Here is a 19,191-nt window from a genome sequence, read left to right as displayed (position 1 = left end):
GCAAATGTCCGGTCAGGTTGTCTGTTTACGTCGCGTGCACGTGAACACATGTTTTTAAGTGAGAACCAATTAGAAAATGATATTGATAATCCAAAAACAAAAATTGTATTACATGGTGAACCGGGTTACATGGCTCCAACGCTTTCGAAAGGATTAATCCGTGACCGTGGAGCGTGTAACCGTTCCGAAATATCGGGAAAATAAATAAATCATAATAATGTAATTTATTTATTTAAACTTTATTGTACAACACATTGAAGTACAAATATCCCAGTCAACCATTGGGCCAAACAGAACAAAAATCACAATAGGTTGGTGTTACACTTAAACAAGAAGAACAATATACTAGAAAGAGAATCGATAATTTGTATGGTATATATAAATAACATAATATAAACATACTTATTATACATACATAATAAACTTACATATATATATTATAATAATAAATAATATAATATATGTACCCAAAGCAACATTATACAGAGTCTTGATTTTGACAATCGTGAAATAGATGCTTGCGCAACATGCGCATGAAAGAAAATTTGGTCGGAGCTTGTCTTATATGGAGCAGGAGCGCGTTTCAAAGATGGATTGCATGAAAGGTAAAAGAATTAGACAAAAAATCTGTGCGGTGAGAAAGGATAGAGAGCTTATGGCTACGGGAAGATCGAAATTCGCATCCCGGCCGAGTGGTTTGAACAAGATGGAGAAAAGAGTGGTTAAAATTCTTAAGGCCTGCGTTCACGTGCGGGAAGCCCATTTAGTTGAGCAGACCAAAAATAAACCTAATGCACTTGTTAAGAAGACGATCTAATCTGTTCAAATAGACTTGATAGATGTTACTGTAACACACGTCAACATAATCAATCACAGGCAACACTAGAGCTTGAACAAGGAGAGTTTTGGTTGTAATTATTGACTGATTTGACAGAGGAATCACTACGTTCTCAAACATTATTAGTGGCGCGTACGACATATCACAAGACGAAAAAAGGCGTGAGCTTCCAAGGATTATGGCTTGACACTTGGAAGGGTTGACATTGATACTAAACCTTTGGGACCAAACCGAGACGCGATGAAGGTCGCCATTAATTAATACAATTCCATGACTGATGGCACCAACATTAAACTCGGTATAAAGCTGCAAGTTGTCGGCATACAGGTGGTAAGAACATTTAATTAAGGTGTAATGTATGTTCCCAGCTGATTTTTTATTTATTTAGGCACATCAACAGGTTAGTACATTATTATATTCAACAAATTGTATGTTGTGTTTCCGGTCATGATCTGATGTAATGACCCATTCCCATTACAGATATGCACAGCATTAACATGAGCAATAATATTGTTTACGTAACGCTAATATAGGTTATTAACATAGAAACATATTTAAAAAAAGTAGATTAAATTAGCCAGTTTATGCACAGTATTAGTGCCTCTAAAACTCAGTATTAACAAGACCCTCCTTGAAGTAGCCCAACAACTGACGTTTGAGCCATATTACATACGATTTCGGCCAAGGCGACCATTTCTGCTCCGATGTTGGCGGCGTTCGTGTGCTCGCGTATTGCTTATGTAGCCAATGTTCTGTGCGAAGATCCTCGCGCGGTGCGGGCATGCGAGCACGTCAATTTCATAATTATAACTGATTACCGCAGATGGTCCAGCTTTTAGTTCGTTTCGCTTGAGATCCAGTTCCGAGCGCCGTCCATTTTCAGAGTCACACACTTTGGTGTTGAGCAGCATCCTCCACTCTAGCCTGTTGGCAGCCTGCTGCTCGCTTTGTGAAGGCTCTGTACTTCTTCATGTGACGCTTCAACACATTTTTGTACCTAAGGAATTGCTCAAAGTAAAAGATGCGATTCACAACTCGCTGGTCCGCCTTCCGTGACATCCGCCACACCAATTAAGTTGCCGTCGCATAGGGTACGCCTCAATACCACTAACATTGTCCCTTCGCAATAACTCAGTATTCCACATGCAAGAAATCGTACCGTGTTAAGAAACCTATAATTAGTAATAATCATTGACTGATGTTGACTAAATATAAGTATGTTATGTGCTGCAACATGAAACAAGTTTGCCTTTACATGTACGGATCACTATCACGATTCAACGCGGATGTAGGCCAAGGCTTCTTCGACCTTTTCAAGGAGCTAACATCTACCCTGCTGTTGTGATCTTTTAAGACCTTCTTTCTGTGGTTGGCGGGCTGACGGCCTGATTGACGTGGATTAGAGCGGAGTGTTCGCCCTTTGTTTACCTGATAATGTCAACTTTGTATCAACGGGTTCACCATATTGGTCTAATAAAGTTTGGTCGTCATAAATGTAGATATTTTAAGCTAACTATAAATATTGTACCCTCATTTAGATAAATCTAAATTACACGATTATACAGTGTTTTTTTACTGGGTCATTGCGTCGAAATCCATCCTTATCCAGATCCATGACACTAAATCAATCAGCATTAAAAAAAACCTATAATTTTATTCATTTAAAAACGTCAGATTAAATTTGATCAACTACTGCTGTCCCGATTTTTTCTTCCAGTACAATGAAAATGATTCTTACATGAAATTTAGTCGATCAGCACTAAAACAAATTAATAAATTTTATTCAATTTTATGGACAGGTCGCGCTTGACCACATAATTTAGTATGTCAAAATTGTTTTCACAAAAAAGACCTAATGGTTCCTTAGACGGTTTCTTTGTATCTCCTATAGATTCAGGTTTCCAAATACTGTCCCGATAAAAAAAAACACATTGTATAATTAACAAATGAATACTAAATAAAATATTTGGCAGCCTTGGTGTAATAAGGTCACATCTACAAAATGACACCTTTTACCTTTAAGCTAAACCTTCGATTCTAAGAACAAAACTGTGACTTTAGAGAGTTATAAAATGTCATATATACATAATTTATTTCATGTAGTTTATATTATTTTTGTGGCTTTTATATGATAAAAGCACTTTAACATAATATCATCACATTTGGCTTAATTATGTCTTTATTATACAATAAAAACTTTTACCAAGTATAAATTAATACACCAGCTCACTAATGCAACTTTAGATTGAATTTATAAAACTGCGGAACTATGAGATTGTCGTGAAGGTTCAATGACTTTACAATTTTCTTCAGTGAATAAGGAGAAGGTTGTCGGTTCGTCTGTATTGTTTAAAAGTAGATAACGTAAGCCGGAAGTGTTTGAATACAGTAAGTTGAATGCTAAAGACATTGGAAAACGAGCTCGCGATGCAAAATTAAATTGGGATGTAAATCAAGTCCGCCCTTTCCCTGTTCTGAGTCCGTTACACCTGATTAGTGAAACTTTACGTAAACAATACCCTCTTTTTAGTTTCCTTTAGTTTTCTTACGGTTTTTGTTCACTTGTGGTCTGTACTAAAAAGGAAGAGCCAAATCTGATGTATGCAAAAACTGCGCTCTACAGCGGCCATTACAAAACTAATTTACTTGGTTTATACGTGGTATGCCGTGCAAGTAATTGACAAGTACGAGTTAAGAAAAAGTAATTGACAGCGCATGGATTGAGCAAGATAATTGGTAAGTAAATAAAAACTAAATATTCTCAGTACAGAGTACTAAAAAAACCACCTCAAAAGTCATGCACTCCCTAGTTTGCCACCCTTAGAGGTGGACATTTTTTTCTAAATTTAAATGGGACCACTCGTGAGGTACGCTCTTTCCAACAAAGAAAGAATCACCAAAATCGGGTCACAAATGTGGCTACCACTCTGCGAACTGAGCTACGGATCAAGACAGGAGATCTTACGAATTTCTCTGTCCTTGTTGCCGATCTTTGTAATGGGTTTTTGAACCGCTTTTTTGCCACGTTGAGGCGACAGACGTTGGTTTGAGTCTAGAGAATATTTGTTTGTGTTTGTTAGATCTTTGTATCAGTAATAATTAGGTATATTTGTGACTGTTTAGTAAACAAATAAATATTACACAAAATCACATACATTGCTATGATCCTAAAGTAAGTAAGTAAATCTGTTAATATGTGTAATGGAAATTGGAAATAACGACGGTAACACAAACACCCAGACTGAAGAACCAAATATATATATGTATATAGGCGTGTAGCCTTACCATTAGGCGCACGACTTGTTCATCTCGTAACGTTATGTTATAAAAAAAAACTGCTTTGTTACTCGTTACCTGTAACTTCATAATAATTTGTAAGATTGCCTGGAAGAAATCGCTGTCTAGCGATAAGGCCGTCGATTGTACCTTTTACTATGTTTTGTATTGTCACTGTTTTATTTTATGTGCAATGAATAAAGCTTAAAAAATGCAATTCTTAAAAAAGAAGGGCAAAAATAAACTTATCTTCGTCTGTTTTATTTACCACTATATTCATGAGCACGTTTATGAATATTGGCGTACGCCAATGTAATGTATGTACGTATAATATTAACAAACAAAAGAAGGCTGTTGTTACAAAAAAAGCTTATAAATTCCATTGAATAAGGCTAGTGTATAAATCATGGTTTAACAACGCTCGATATATCGTATCCGTGCTAACGTTTGTCAGGAAATACGGAGGCAATCCTGTTCTGGCATTCACTTTGGTTTGACCGTTTAGATCACTAGTTTGAGTGAGTTGTGCAAAAATCTAAATTGAAATCGTTTTGCTTTTTAAACATTTCATTTCACGTCGCACGTTCATTTGGATAGTATTTGTTCTCGTAAATTCATATGAACAACAGGATTGTAATATATTTACATTATAATTTAGCGAGTTTTTTCTGTGTGCCTAAAAAACTTTTTAATTATAATAAGAACAATGTTCCGCGCGGCAGGTGGTTAATCAATTTGTATAGTTTGATTTTAATTAAAATAAAGACTTTCGTAAAATTTAAGAGGTAACTTTTTTGTTGTTTGAGATACCAAGTGACAGGAACACCAAGTCGTGCACCTTGTTGTAAGTGACAGGCCTGTCCATGCTACTTGCAGTGACACTCAGAGCTTAAATTGCAAATATCTGACGGGACTCCCGTCATCATGAGGCACTAGTCGACAAGTCCCATATGCCTGCAAGTTCACCAGCACCCTGACCTTTCAAAACCGGAATGCAGTAATGTTCACGTTACTGCTTGGCGGCAGAAATAGGTAAGGTAGCAGTACTTTCGTGGACGAGCACTTTCGCAAAGAGCTCACATAGGGTTTATCAACTTATGTCTCAGGGTGACGGGCGCAGTAGCAGTACTCCTCAGATCTTTGTATTTTAAAGGTCTGATTGGCACTGCAACTGTTACGGACAAGCGTGTCTCTTATCATCAGTTTTTTATTTGTTCGAATTATTCTCCACGAAATTTGATTTAATAGACCAATACATCTATATCATTATCATTGTCAACACATTATAACATCCACTGCTATACACAGGTCTCCTCTAAGGAGAGTAGTCATAGTACAGTGGCAGTAGAGCTTGTGAAAGAGTTCGTCCAGCGAAGTACTGTCGTCACCTTGCCTACTTCTGCCGCCAAGCAATAATATGAGCATTATTGCGTTCCGGTTCTGAAGGGTAAAGGTGCTGGTGAAATTACAGGCACATGGGATTTATCAACTTATGTCTCATTGTGAAGGGTGCAGTGGCTGTGCCCCTCATGTCTTTGGTCAGTAGCTACTCTACCAGAGAACAAATAAGTAATGAGAACGGACACTCTCCGCCCCTCTCTAGCTTTAGATACCGCACCACGCCCCGCACATTGACGGTCACATTCACTGAACAAGTACAAGGCTGTCGGCGAGCCTTTTTCGCGCTAAGGTTTTGATGTTTGAATATAGTTTTCATTTATTCATTACGAAATTTGTAAGTTAATGTATAACATCATTTTACGTTACTATTTATAATGGTCGTGAATTGTGCTATGTACGCTTGTTTATAATCATCTAAACGGGATAAAGGGAGGAGTTTCTGTCGTTTTTTGAAAGATGAAACGAAGTAAATAAAAATTGTTTGAGACTCATTCAGTTATTGTTTTCTTTAGTGCAGAGTAACATATAATAATACAGATTTATTATATCAATATAATAAAACACCATAACTTCGCGAGCTAGACAAGGGTTCTACAATTTTCAATTTGTATTGCCGATAAATATTACGTAGTAAATATACCTAATTATTAACTAGGTAATGATAAAGTTTGACACGCAATTTCAAATACTTTGATTACCTTATTTAAAGGTACCTGTCCAAAACATAACCTTTTAAGTGCTTTTAATATATTTTTTAAATAAATCTTCAATATTATTCTAGTTAGTGAATTAATAAAAAATATAATATTATATCGATATAAATACGTAGTGAACATGAATAATTATTAGGATTCTATAATAGAATTATAGATAACAGATTCGTTAGAATTTCGCTATGTTGCCGCTCCGACCACGAAACGTAAAAGTGCGAGAAAGTAATGGGTAACCCTACCACTTCACGCACACATTTGCTCGTGTACAGATAGCACCTTGCTGTATGTAGTAGTAGGTAAATAATTTTCGACCGTTGTATGGAGTGTCCGGGGTGTGACTCTACTATAACCTGCCATATTCAAAAAGAGAAGAACTAAAACACATATCATACCAGTTCTAAAATTTTTAGCAGATTATTATATACTTATACCCAAAATCATGAACGGAAACCCAAGAGCAGATACCTTGCCCAACGCATTAGCATAGCCATAGAAACGGGGAACGCTGCTAGCATATAGGGCACATTGCTGCGGAGACCCAATTTTATTCATATAATTTAATCCCAGTTTTACTTTCTGTTATTTAAATTTTTACTGTACCTTATATGTATATTCCAACTTATTGTCTAATAAAAACGTTATTCATCATTAGCATAAAAAAATGAAAAAAGAAATCATGAATCATTATGATATAGATGTTAGTATTACAGACAGAACACTATCCACATATTACCACACTACAATGCTTACCTCTATGGTTTGCCTAGACAACATTCTCCACAGGGATTCAAACCGTTTACCTCCTATTAGGAAAGCAACCGTTCTACCACTAAACTTCCACCATTCAGAATTTATAAGAAAGTTTTTATTTTCTCAGAAAATTTGCGTTAGATTGAGTCGTTTTGTGTTTTCCTATTCTTTGAATTTCCATAAATGTCGAGTTCATAGGCCCGTATAATTTTGAAACTATGTAATTTGAGAGGCTGACAAACCACGACAGTTGATATTAGTTCCTAGATTGTTTGTACTGAATTTCACTGAGTTTGATTAGTTAATATCCATAATAGGATCAAGGTTCATTTTGTATGAAGCGCGCTTGAAGGACAACTAATTGATTAAATATTGATTCCTTAGTCATTATTATAGTGACCGAAGTAATATTATGTCTTAGGTTTATTAATCCCTTTGACATTTACATAGAAAAGGACAAAAATGTAATTATTATATTTGTTTCACATTTATAATTAGGTACATATATGTACATATACCCTATTAGGTACATATACAGGGCGTCTCATGGCTATGCCACACAGAAGGAAATTACTTTAAACACCGTAGATAGACAATTTTTAGAAGACTTAAAGAAGATTTCATTTATATTTTAAAAACAATTCGAACTGCATTCAAAGATTTTTAAATAATAGCCTGTCTGAACCGGGAATACGACCCTTCAAATGTGAAATAAAAAACACCTGTAATTTTACTATACTGATCAAAAGCCTCAATCTTAAGTATTCTTTTCTTCTATAACTTAACAACTTAAATAAAAGGAAGACCATGAAATTTAACATTTAATCAAAATAATTAGGTACATTTAACTGGAACTTACAATCAATTTGAGTAATCAAATGCTCAAAACGTGTCCCATTCTGTAGTATACAAACGCTCACTATTGATAATTTCGCTTCCTGCTGATTTATTTATTTTTTCACGGTGAATGCTTAAAATAATACGTCTAAGTTCAGTTTGTAACTCTTGCACAATCTCTTACCGGTTCCTGCAAGCTAAATCTTTGACAGGTTCATATGCCTGAATAAAATTTCAAATTAAATGTTAAATTTCATGGTCTTCCTCTTCTTCTTGTTTTATTACATTTAGCAGTTTCGATTCCCGGTTCAGAGAGGCGATAATTCAAAAATCTTTGAATGCAGTTCGAATTGTTTTTAAAATCAAAATGAAATCTTCTTCGAGTAAAATTTCCTATCTACGGTATTTAAGGTACTTTCCCTCTGTGTGGCATAGCCGTGAGACGCCCTGTACCTAATAAGGCCAAATCTACAAAATGACAACTTTTCAAGGGAGATGTTTGAAGATGCTACGAACGAAATTAGTCGATTACTTTTTTATGCTTAAATAGGATAGTTATAAGATTTCACTTAGGTTGCTAACAGATTGTCTTCATGTTTGCAGTTAATGCGTGAAGTCGTTTTCCGAGACCTATATTCGAATTCGATTGGAACCCATTACCCTCTGCTTGAGATGCAGGTTAAACCATTATGCTACCACGGCTTCCGGAAGTGGTACTGTACCTTAAATTACTTTACCTGCTCACAAGGACCGCCAAATTACTCAGTACCTAAGAAACTTATATGTGCAAATTGTCATGCCCAAACAAACATGCCTCCTATAAAGGCGTTTCAAATCCCTATTAGCGTCCGAAATGGGTTCTACATTACAGCCCTTAATTGCTCACGTGCAGGTGTGATGTTCATGTAGAGAGGTTTTCTTTATGTAGGCGTTTTACTGCCTATAAAATGAAGTACAAGGAATTAAGCCCCTTTGAGCAATATGAGTCCTTAGTTCCGATGTTATTTAGAGGCTCGTTTATGAGTAGGTTACGTTATAACTTCCACTGTTGGCTGTACTATCATTATATAGTACTTATTAAGCAAGGTTGCGTAATTAGTAAATTATATAATGTAAACTACATTTTAATTAGAGCAAATAACCTGTGTAAATGTTAGCCTATATTATACTCCCACGTATGGGTCTCTTTTCACAATGGGAGGGTTTGGGCTATAGTTCCCACGCGGGCTGAATGCGGATTGGGAACACACGCTCATTAAATTGCTTTGCAGGTGTGTGCAGGATTCCCCGCGGTGTTTTTTTGAATTGAAAAACTCTGGGAAAATTTAAACTCAATTCACGACCTTCTGCTCGAGAGACGGTAGATCAAACCATTAGGCTACCACGGCTTACTACATTACTTATCACATTGCTTTAAGTTATTTTATTATTATTATATCTATTTTAGACTCTCGCCTCTGACAAGGCCTAAAAGATTAATTTTGAATTTTTAAATGGGAGAGGCGGTAATTCCCGGCAACGGTACAGTCGGGGTCAGGGACTCAGGTTCAAGAACCGGCGAACAATACGTACCGTATCGAGCAGGACCGCCTTCTGCATTTGTGCTGGAAGCGACACGTCAGAAATCCAACCGCCTCAAGTTGTTGGGATTATTTCAGTTTGGGATTATTATTATATTAAGTCATATTTGACATGTTAGGATAATTGCTAAAAGAACATGTTAAATACTACTATTAACAGTTGATACTATCTCAGCTCGAATTAAAAAAAATCCCGTACTAACATGGTTCATTTTGCTTAGGTCGAACGTCAGGGACGCTGACTTTATTTCAGAATTTATTTTTTACACACGAAATTAAAACCATTTGTAAAATGTATATTATATAGTATATTTAGTTCAGTTGATATAAAAAACGATCATTGGTATATATATGTAAAGTACCTATTGAGTACAGCGGTTTTCTTGTAAAATTTCGAGGTAAATTTGTGTTTTTTTCTACCGTAAAAATTTTTAAGAATCGTGTTTTCACACCGTGTAGTAATCGGTGTATGTCCTCAATATTACTATATTATATTTTTTTCAAAGTGATTGATTCAACGCTTTTACTGTTATGCGGAATCAACAAAAACCATTTGAGGTAGTATAGACTCTTAATAGTAGTCTACTCAACTTCTGTTGATGTGGTTAAATGTGTATCCACTATATTTTCCACTGTATTTTCGTTATCACTCTTCTCATTAGAACTCATTTTCACGACAATAATATAAAAAAGCGAAAAAGGAGAAAATAATACCAAATCACTTCAGTTTATTTTACCGCCTCTTTCTTTTTTTGAAAAGTAAGCGGTGTGGGTAGGTATTTTTAATTCTCGCAATGACGAACACTGGGCAGTTGGTTGTATGAGTTTTTCTTTTGCCTGTTTACATAGTTCATTAGTAAGCAGCAGACAGTAATGGATTTTCACACTGATTTTGCAGGCCTGGGCCGAAAAGAAGTCGAAGCACATTTGAAAAAAGTATATAAATACGAAAAATATGAATACGTAAAATATATTAAAAATTACAGGTATAGTCGGTGCCCTCACTTAGGTATCCACTATTTATATAGTATTTAGTACAAATATCTGAGGTCACCGACCATGCTAGCTTTCCAAAGAACCTTTAGCGCCCAGTTACATGACGCGAAAGTCTTCGTGCAGCCGCCGCGCCCGCCGACCGCCCAGTTTTTTTTTTATAACATTAAGTGACGGGACGGACAAGTCGTGCGCCTGATGGTAAGCTACACGCCTGTCCGTAATAGTTGCAGTGCCACTCAGAACTCTAAATCGCAAAGATCTGAGGAGCCCATATGCCTGTAATTTCACTAGCACCCTTCAAAACCGGAATACAGTAATGTCTGCTTTATTTATTTATTACTGCTTGGCGGCAGAAATAGGTAAGGTGGCAATACTGCCCTGGATGAACTCTTTCATAAGGAGCTCTACTGCTACTAAAGTTACCACGCTTTCACGTACATTAGTTGCGAATCTGAATTATATTTACTAGGCAACAACATTTAAACTGTTATAATTATTAATACAAAAAGATCGAACACTCAGAAAAAAATCCTTCGATCCTACCTGAGTCGAACCGACGTCTTCTAGCATGCCGTGCCAGACGCTATACGAACTAAGCCACGGAACGAACCAGCGGACTTCACAAATTTTTCTATGTGCTTGTTGTTGTGTCTTTGTATTTGGTTTTTCAACGACTTTTTAGCCGTAACGCCATTTATGAGAAATGTAAGTATTTCGTCAGTTGAGTTGAGTGTTCGTCCTTTGTATTAATAATTATAACAAACTGGTGGAGTAATCTCACATAAAAAAATAATTAAATATCAATTCAATACAAATTTAAAGTCGCCGCGTAGACCAAACACAAGCCAGTCTCGCCCTGTGCGCCCGAGATGCTCTTTTAAGTTAAAACGTAAAAGCTAAACAAATAGAGCGTATTCTACCACGACATTTAGATGCACGCGGTCGCTGCGCGGCGGCCACGTGGTCTCCGCGCGCTGTGAGCGCGCCCTAAAGAAATGAGAAACTGATTCCTCCTTTTTCCTGTCAATAACTAATGCAAAGCTGAACATCGAACAAGGACGTGTTTTATGCAAAAAAGGTTGACTACCAGCCTTTATCGAGTAAGGAAAAATCGTGAAAAGGGAGCGTTTGGGCAATATCAAAATGAGGACCACTTTTATAGTAATCTACCCGTGCCTTATTAAGTCAGCGACCCTACCCTCTTTCCCATGTTTAGGAGAGTGAAAATGTCCTTTAAATGCACCTGTTTGTCTCATTTGTAAAGGATTTATCCAAAATGAAACCGTAAAATCGTAAGCAATGAGTGGAAAAAAGTTAATTATATATGAATTTCTGCACTCTCACATGGCCTAAACGATAAAGTATTATTTTTTTTAAATATCCGTTTTAGTGTTTCACCAGTCCAATGGCTTAAAAGAGAAATTTAGTTTTTTTTATTGGGTGAGCTTTTTTTTTCGACAATAACAAATTCAGCCGGGGTCAAGGACTTAAGTTTAGGTTCAACATCCTCAAAGATCGTTCCGTACCTTTCCTAATTTCGATGAAAGTTTATTCTTTGTCAATTTAAAGAAGAATTATTTCGATGCTGTTTGAGGTCGTGCTTAATAAAGAATAGTCGAAAAAATTTAAAAATTCTAATTAGTATTAGGAGCAGCAAACCATTTACGCTCATTTATTCATTGAATAAATAGACATAAATATTTCTTTGTTAGCCAATAAGCTCGTGTGGTATCAAAGTATAAATGATAAACATACAAACATTAAAAAAAAATCGAACTTTAATGAATTATATTGAATTATATTTAAATACTTATCGGCCATGTTCATTTACAATCTTTTGCCATCTTTTGGGTCAATTTTCGAATTCCCCTTTAACAAAAATTCCTGTCTTTATTTACTCATAAAATACATACAATTTCTAATTCTAAGTAGTGTTACATGATCTCTTCGTTATCAAAATCATGGCCATTCAAACATTTTTTCAAGACAAACGAAAATTTTAAGGGGCTATGTCGGGCGAATGCGGTGGTAATTAATCCCAACCTAAAAGCAATAGTTGTTGAAGGTTTTGTAAATATGTGTGATTTAGTATTATCATGATACAGTATGACATCTTTTTAACCGACTTCAAAAAAAGGAGGAGGTTCTCAATTTGTCTGTATGTATGTTACGCGATAACTCCGCCATTTGTGAACCGATCTTGATGATTCTTTTTTTGTTGGAAAGTGGGTACCTCTTTTTACCTTTTTATTTTTTACCTTACCACAATTAGAAGGAAATATTCCACTTCGAAAGGTGGTAAACTAGGGGATGAATGATTTTTGAGGTCGGTTTTTTAATCGGAGGTTAGGTTATCAATTCATCAGTCGTAGGTGTTTATAATGCTTATAAGTAAACTTATACTTATAAGTAAACTTAAAACCGTGCTTGTTCTTAAAATGTGCGGTATAATATTATTTAGACAATTTTGTTCTTTTAAAATATTATATTGTCTATAACAAAGTTAGCTAGCGTCGAAAACCGCATGGCCATCCATGCGGCTTTTTTACGAACGGGCAACCCATTATGTTCACTGGTGTTGTTATATAATATGTATGTGTAAGGTCGACTGGCGATTGTATTTTTTGAAAAGCTCGAATATTATAACTGCGTTTTTTCTAGGGGTAAATTAATTTGTCGTGTATAAAAATAATAATGACCAAGCGACAACTTTATTATTTGTACCTATTTAAAATTATCACAATGTACTCGTAGTTGTCACAAATTTGTATCAATAACTAACATTAAAATGTAACTCCTTTTCGTTATTTTTACTTCAATTTTCAAGTATATAGTTTGGATATTAGAATACCATGAATATTATCAGTATGTGAGATAGTTCCATTTTGTAAAAGTTATTAATTCTTATTTTACAGCTTCACTTTTTTATGATACCGAGAGACGGGATGAACAAGTCATGCATTTGGTGGTAAACAACAACCCTGTTCATAACATCTGAGGAACACTGCCTGTTACCCTGAAACATAAGTTGTAGTTGCAGAATTTTTTATTTTTTTATATAACCGTATCTTTGACTATAAAGAAGACGCAGGTTTCACCTCCGAGAGCTCGTCGAGCACACTGAGGCCGCGAGTAAGTCGATAGAGAATAACTCTGAGATTTGGGATAATTTCTTTATAAAATCAATGTATGTTCTCCAAACAAATTAATCAGCCAAGATGTTTATTATTGAATTATCTATCCATTAATTTAAAGAACTTCAAAAGGAGACGCCTGGATTCAATATTTTTTCTTAATTTTTATAAGCAGATTTCATAAACATTTACTCCATTGATAAAGATATCCATAGAGAATTGTGAAGACAATATACGGAAGAAATATAATGTATTTTTAATTTTTATGTCGTTTTTAAATATTTTCTTTACATAACGAATGTATATCTAGTATAAATATCGATGTTGATATCAATTGCTAACACTAATGCCATGTATTGTATGTATATTTGTATTATGTGTCTATTAAGTAGATATCATAATTATATACATAATATGTACATAATTATTTTATTATTGAGTTCTAAGGTTTTCGCGAATGTTGCACATAGGAAATGAAACTATTTTTCCGGATTTAAATCTATAAATATTATGTTATTATTATTATTATTATTATTATTATTCTTATAACTGCTTCGGTGGCCGAGCGGTTATCGTGCTGGTTTGCCACGCAGACGTCTCGGGTTCGACTTTTGGGCCGGAAAAAATAGTTGTATGGCTTACATTTATTTCTCTGGTTGGTTTGAGTGTAATTTGAGATTGTCTATGTGTGTGCCTATGGCACCCACGATACAAGGTTTCCCTAGTGCGGTGCTGTGAGTGTGTGCGTTGTTATATATATTATTATGATAAGCAATTTCCATAGATATGCGATTCTAAAAGAATTTTGGCCTTTGTAACCCAAAAATTCATACCCAAAATTTGTAACAATGCATACTACGGTACTACGGTCACGGCGTACTTCAATTAAATTCTCGGAAGTCGATATCGAAATTGTAATCGACATGGCATTATCTAAATGTTCAATCAACAGAGTTAATACTACCTTACGCCTCAATATTTAATATCGTAATATTGGATTTCGCTCGTGACAAATTATTACCATGAAATTGATAAAATGATATTACCTGGATTAATATTAATAACGTTTCGTAACGTTTATAATGTTTTCAGGATTAATATAAATCACAATTTCGACTGGTTTCAGATGAACAAAACTATAAGCAACTGACAATTTAGATTTGGATTCGCCAGAATTTCCATGGATTACGTTGTAGCAGTAGAGCTTCTTCGTAGAATTTCGTCGAGGGAAAAAGGATGAGGACGAAATTACAGGCACATAGGACTTGTCAACTTATGTGTCAGGGTAACGGCGTAGTGGCAGTGCCCCTTATATCTTTGCGTTTTAAAGCTATGAGTAGCATTGCATCTCTTATATGGACAGGCGTATCTCTTATTACCAGGCTCACGACTTGTTCGTCCCGTAACTTGGTAACTTTTACTGGGATTTTTTATGATTATGAAGTGGTGGGACGAACAAGTTGTGCGCCTGGTGATAAGCATCACAACTACTCGTAATAGTTGCAGTCACACTCAGAGCTTTAACTTTGCTGCCTCCGTGGGTTAGGTCACCATGCTGGACTGCCACGCCGAGGTCCCGGGTTTGATTCCCAGGCTGGGAGAAATATTTGAATGGTCTACATTTCTCTCGTGAGTTTGAGTGTAATTTGTGGTTGTCTACCTATGTGTGTGTTCATGCCACCCGCGATACAGGGTTCTTTTAGTGCGGGGCTATGAATGTGTGTGTTTAAAAAAAATTGTAATGACCTGAGGGGCAATGCCAGTGGCGTGGGACATGTAGTTGACAAGTCCCATGTCCCTGTAGTTTCACTGACACCTTTACGTTTTCAAATCGAAACGCAGTAACGCTCATATTACTGCTTGGAGGCAGAAAAAGGTATGGTATACAGTACTTCCTTGGGCGAACTCTTTCACAAGGAACTCTATTGCTATTATGAACACGAACGTTGATGTCAATTTTCGACCTTATGGCCATAATATCAGAGTCCTTTAAATGTGGTGGAGGCAATATTTCTAATGTGCTCTCTAGTAATAATAATTTAATGAGCATTTTTTCCAGCTAAAAAGTTGGTATCAAACGTCGCGATTAGCACCTGTCGGGCGTCGCATACAGCGTCGATTTACGGCCGTGTAATATCGGGACAATTGCCGAGGGGGTACAGCAAGGATGTAAGTGCGCCCCTTCTAATTTATGACATGTAATATTAGAGCCGTACCATGCTAGAGGTGAGAATAATAACGATCACAGATATGTGTGGATCGGTTAGTAGAGTTTAATTGTCATATAATTTTGGTGTCAAGAGGTTTATAAGTAGACTCGGACTTGTAGAAGCGAAGCTGCAGAGTCTTGTATTAAAGTAAAGTAAAGTTGTAAAGCCGTAAAGCCGCCGTAAAGTTGTCTGCTTATCGGTAGTCTACAAGATAACACGGAGAGTATGCGATGGAATTGCACGAATTAATTCCATCTTCACCTTTCCAACATTGGGGAACTAGACGTAGGTTGGGGTTTCACCCCTATGTTGTAGATATTTGAAGGATTCGTACGTAGCGTTACGCTTCCACATTTATATTGTGAAGCGCTATGGTGTGGAATTCCCCGCCTGCAGAGCTATTCCCTGAACACTATAACTTGGGCCTTTTCAAGGCGAGAGTGAATAGGAATTATCTAGATGTTTATGCTCCGTCGTCGACCTCAATGGCAGTTTCCATCAGGTGAGATAAAGGTCAAATATTATTCAACAAGAAAGTCAACCAATAAGAGTTCCTCAAAGTTCAATACTGACCCTAAAATGTTTATTTTTACATACAACGTGTCGTATGCAAAAATATGCGTCAGGTAAGCACAGAAAAATTATCTTTCTGACTATACGTGATACAATGCAGAAATACATATAATTAATGATAAAGTCCTAGTAGGTAGTAGGCATTTACATTGTTTTCTACTCAACCTTAAGGTGAAAACATCAAAAAGGGAAAGTGAAAGACAAAGAAAAATAAATGTACTTTTTAACAGCTCTGTCATAAAAGAGAAAGTACAAAACATACATAAACTACATAGCGTAGATAATCTATATGTATACAATTTGTGTATAAAAATATACATCGTGATTAATATTATACTTTATTCATACGCAAAATATTTATGACTAATTCAAAATTGCTATTTATGCGTACTCATAAACATAATCCTATTTGGCATGAGTTAAACTTATGCCAAATAGCAAAAAAATTAACTAAACTAACGCCACAATATAAAAACAAGTGCCAGTCAAATGAAACAAACTGTATGCTACAGCCAAAGAGTTCCATTTTTAAATGTTTTAATTTTCTTTTAAAATATTGTTTATGTAAGTGGCCAGTTTCGGAAACTAATAGTGCGCCCTATGTAATTCACAAAATTTTAATCCGGAACTAGTAATTTTCTGAGGGAATAATTTCTCAGATGAAATAAACGACATTTTTGAATTCATAGCTGAAACGTCTTTGTATTAAACTTTTTATAATCCTCTGTTTGCTATACTAGGTATCTGAAAACCTCTAATGTTAGACGTTAGAGTGCTTACACACGGCGATTTTTAGCAGCGATGCAAACGCGCGTTCGAGAAACGCGCCATTGAATCGCTACACTTGAGATTTATAGGCGATTGCATTCGATACAAACGCTCGATTGAATCGATGCAAACGCGCGATTGCATCGATATAAATGCGCGATGGCATCGATACAAACGCTCGACTGCATCGATGCAAATGCGCGACTGTTTCGATATAGTCGCTTATGTTGAATAATTATGTACGAAAAATCTGCATAGGTTTATGCACTTTTTTGTTTTGTTATTTCTAAATTTAAAAGGGTAACTAATAAATACATTACATAAATTAATTTAAAATGTGCATCTCGTTTGCATCGCTGCTTAAAGTCGTGCACGTGTATAAAGGTAGACGATTAGCGACTGCATCGCGTTTGTATCGTGTTTACATCGCGTTTGCATCGCCGGTTAAAGTCGTGCGTGTGTGTAAAGGTAGAGGTTTAGCGGCTGCATCGGTACTGTATGTACCGCGTTTGCATCGCTGCTTAAAGCCGCGCGCGTGTGTAAAGGTAGACGATTAGCGACTGCATCGCGTTTGTATCGTGTTTGCATCGCGTTTGAATCGCTGCTTAAAGTCACGCGCGTGTGTAAAGGTAGACAATTAGCGACGCTACTACATCGCGTTTGTACCGCGTTTGGATCGCTGCTAGTAGTCGCCGTGTGTAACCGCGCTTAGTGATATAGGAGTTTTAGAACATAATCTTTGTCGTCGCTCTGAGTTCCTTTGTCGTAATAATTATACGTGTGTGTAAGTGTCGCAGTGAATTTTGCAGATCACGCAGTTTCGAGATTAATGTCTGCCGGGCGCTTTGCACGTTGGATTATTCTTAGCTTTGAACGAAGTATTTCAAGGTGACGTGCCATTATATAACCGTGCAGTTAGTGAGATGTTTGGAGTATTTCTAGGCTATAGTTCTGGATTTTCTGAAGGCTTTAAACAGTTTATTATGATAATTATTTATACAAAGATCGAACACAAAGAAATATTCGTAGGAATTTTTCATTGTGTTTGATCTTTTTATTAATAAATTATAATAAATTAGTGGGAACAATTTCACAAAAAAATAATGGAATATCATGTAGTAAAACATTGTGATATTAAATGAATTTAATATAGTTTCTTAAAAATATAATTGTTTATGCCTCACGGGGAATTTGTATAAAATTACGCCGTTTTTATTTTTAATTATAGGACTTGAGGAAATATAACCAAAGTGTGAATAATGAACAGTTTCTTCTTGTATGATCTTTCTTATGATTCTTATGTATTATGTGCAAGCTCACGTACGCGTGCTTCCTTTTGACTATTTTATGACAAGGCTTATTATATTTATGATATTTATATTTTGTTTCGATATTATTTCCAGCAGAACGGTTTTACGAAAAGAAGTAAGTGGTTCTTAGAGATTTTTTGATATTTTGGTAACGAGGAAATTTTCAAAAACCAAGCTCACATTCACGCACTATTAGTAAATTGTCTATTTCAAACTTTTGACAATATATCCGAAATAAGTATAAATATAATAGTCTCATTTCCAAGTTGTAGTAATTGCAAAATCGCCCACAAACTCGATATAAACATAATTATTTAGTGAACAAATTATCAACAAATTTTACATTTACTTAAAAATTAAATTAATATAAAAAATAATTAAAATAATAGTAAATTGGAATGACTTTCTTGAAAAACTTATGTAGACTTATTGCAATTATTGAACTTTAAAGTAAAAATTATTATGAGGAAATTAATTGGCTATAAAAAAACCTTGTGGTGCTACAAATTAGGTACGGTTACAGGTACAGACATGTACAGGGTTATTTGTAAAATACTAACGACCTCGCAGGACTACTTACTGTACTACTAACATCATAACAATAACTTTTGTTCACTGACTTTTGATACTTTATTAGAGTTTAGTTTCGTACAAAAATAAAAATATTTTCTGCTACCTATAGTCAACTATAATTTTAAGAACCATATTTTTCAGAACCAGAGTTTCAAAAAAAGAACGTTGTATTTTTGCAAATTAAAATATCAGACATAACGCTACTCAAATGCTCTACTGTCTCCCGATTAGT

Source organism: Hyposmocoma kahamanoa, unplaced genomic scaffold, assembly GCF_003589595.1.
Source record: "Hyposmocoma kahamanoa isolate Upper Pololo Valley unplaced genomic scaffold, ASM358959v1 86, whole genome shotgun sequence".
Lineage (NCBI taxonomy): Eukaryota > Metazoa > Arthropoda > Insecta > Lepidoptera > Cosmopterigidae > Hyposmocoma > Hyposmocoma kahamanoa.
Note: the sequence above shows the minus strand (reverse complement) of the source record.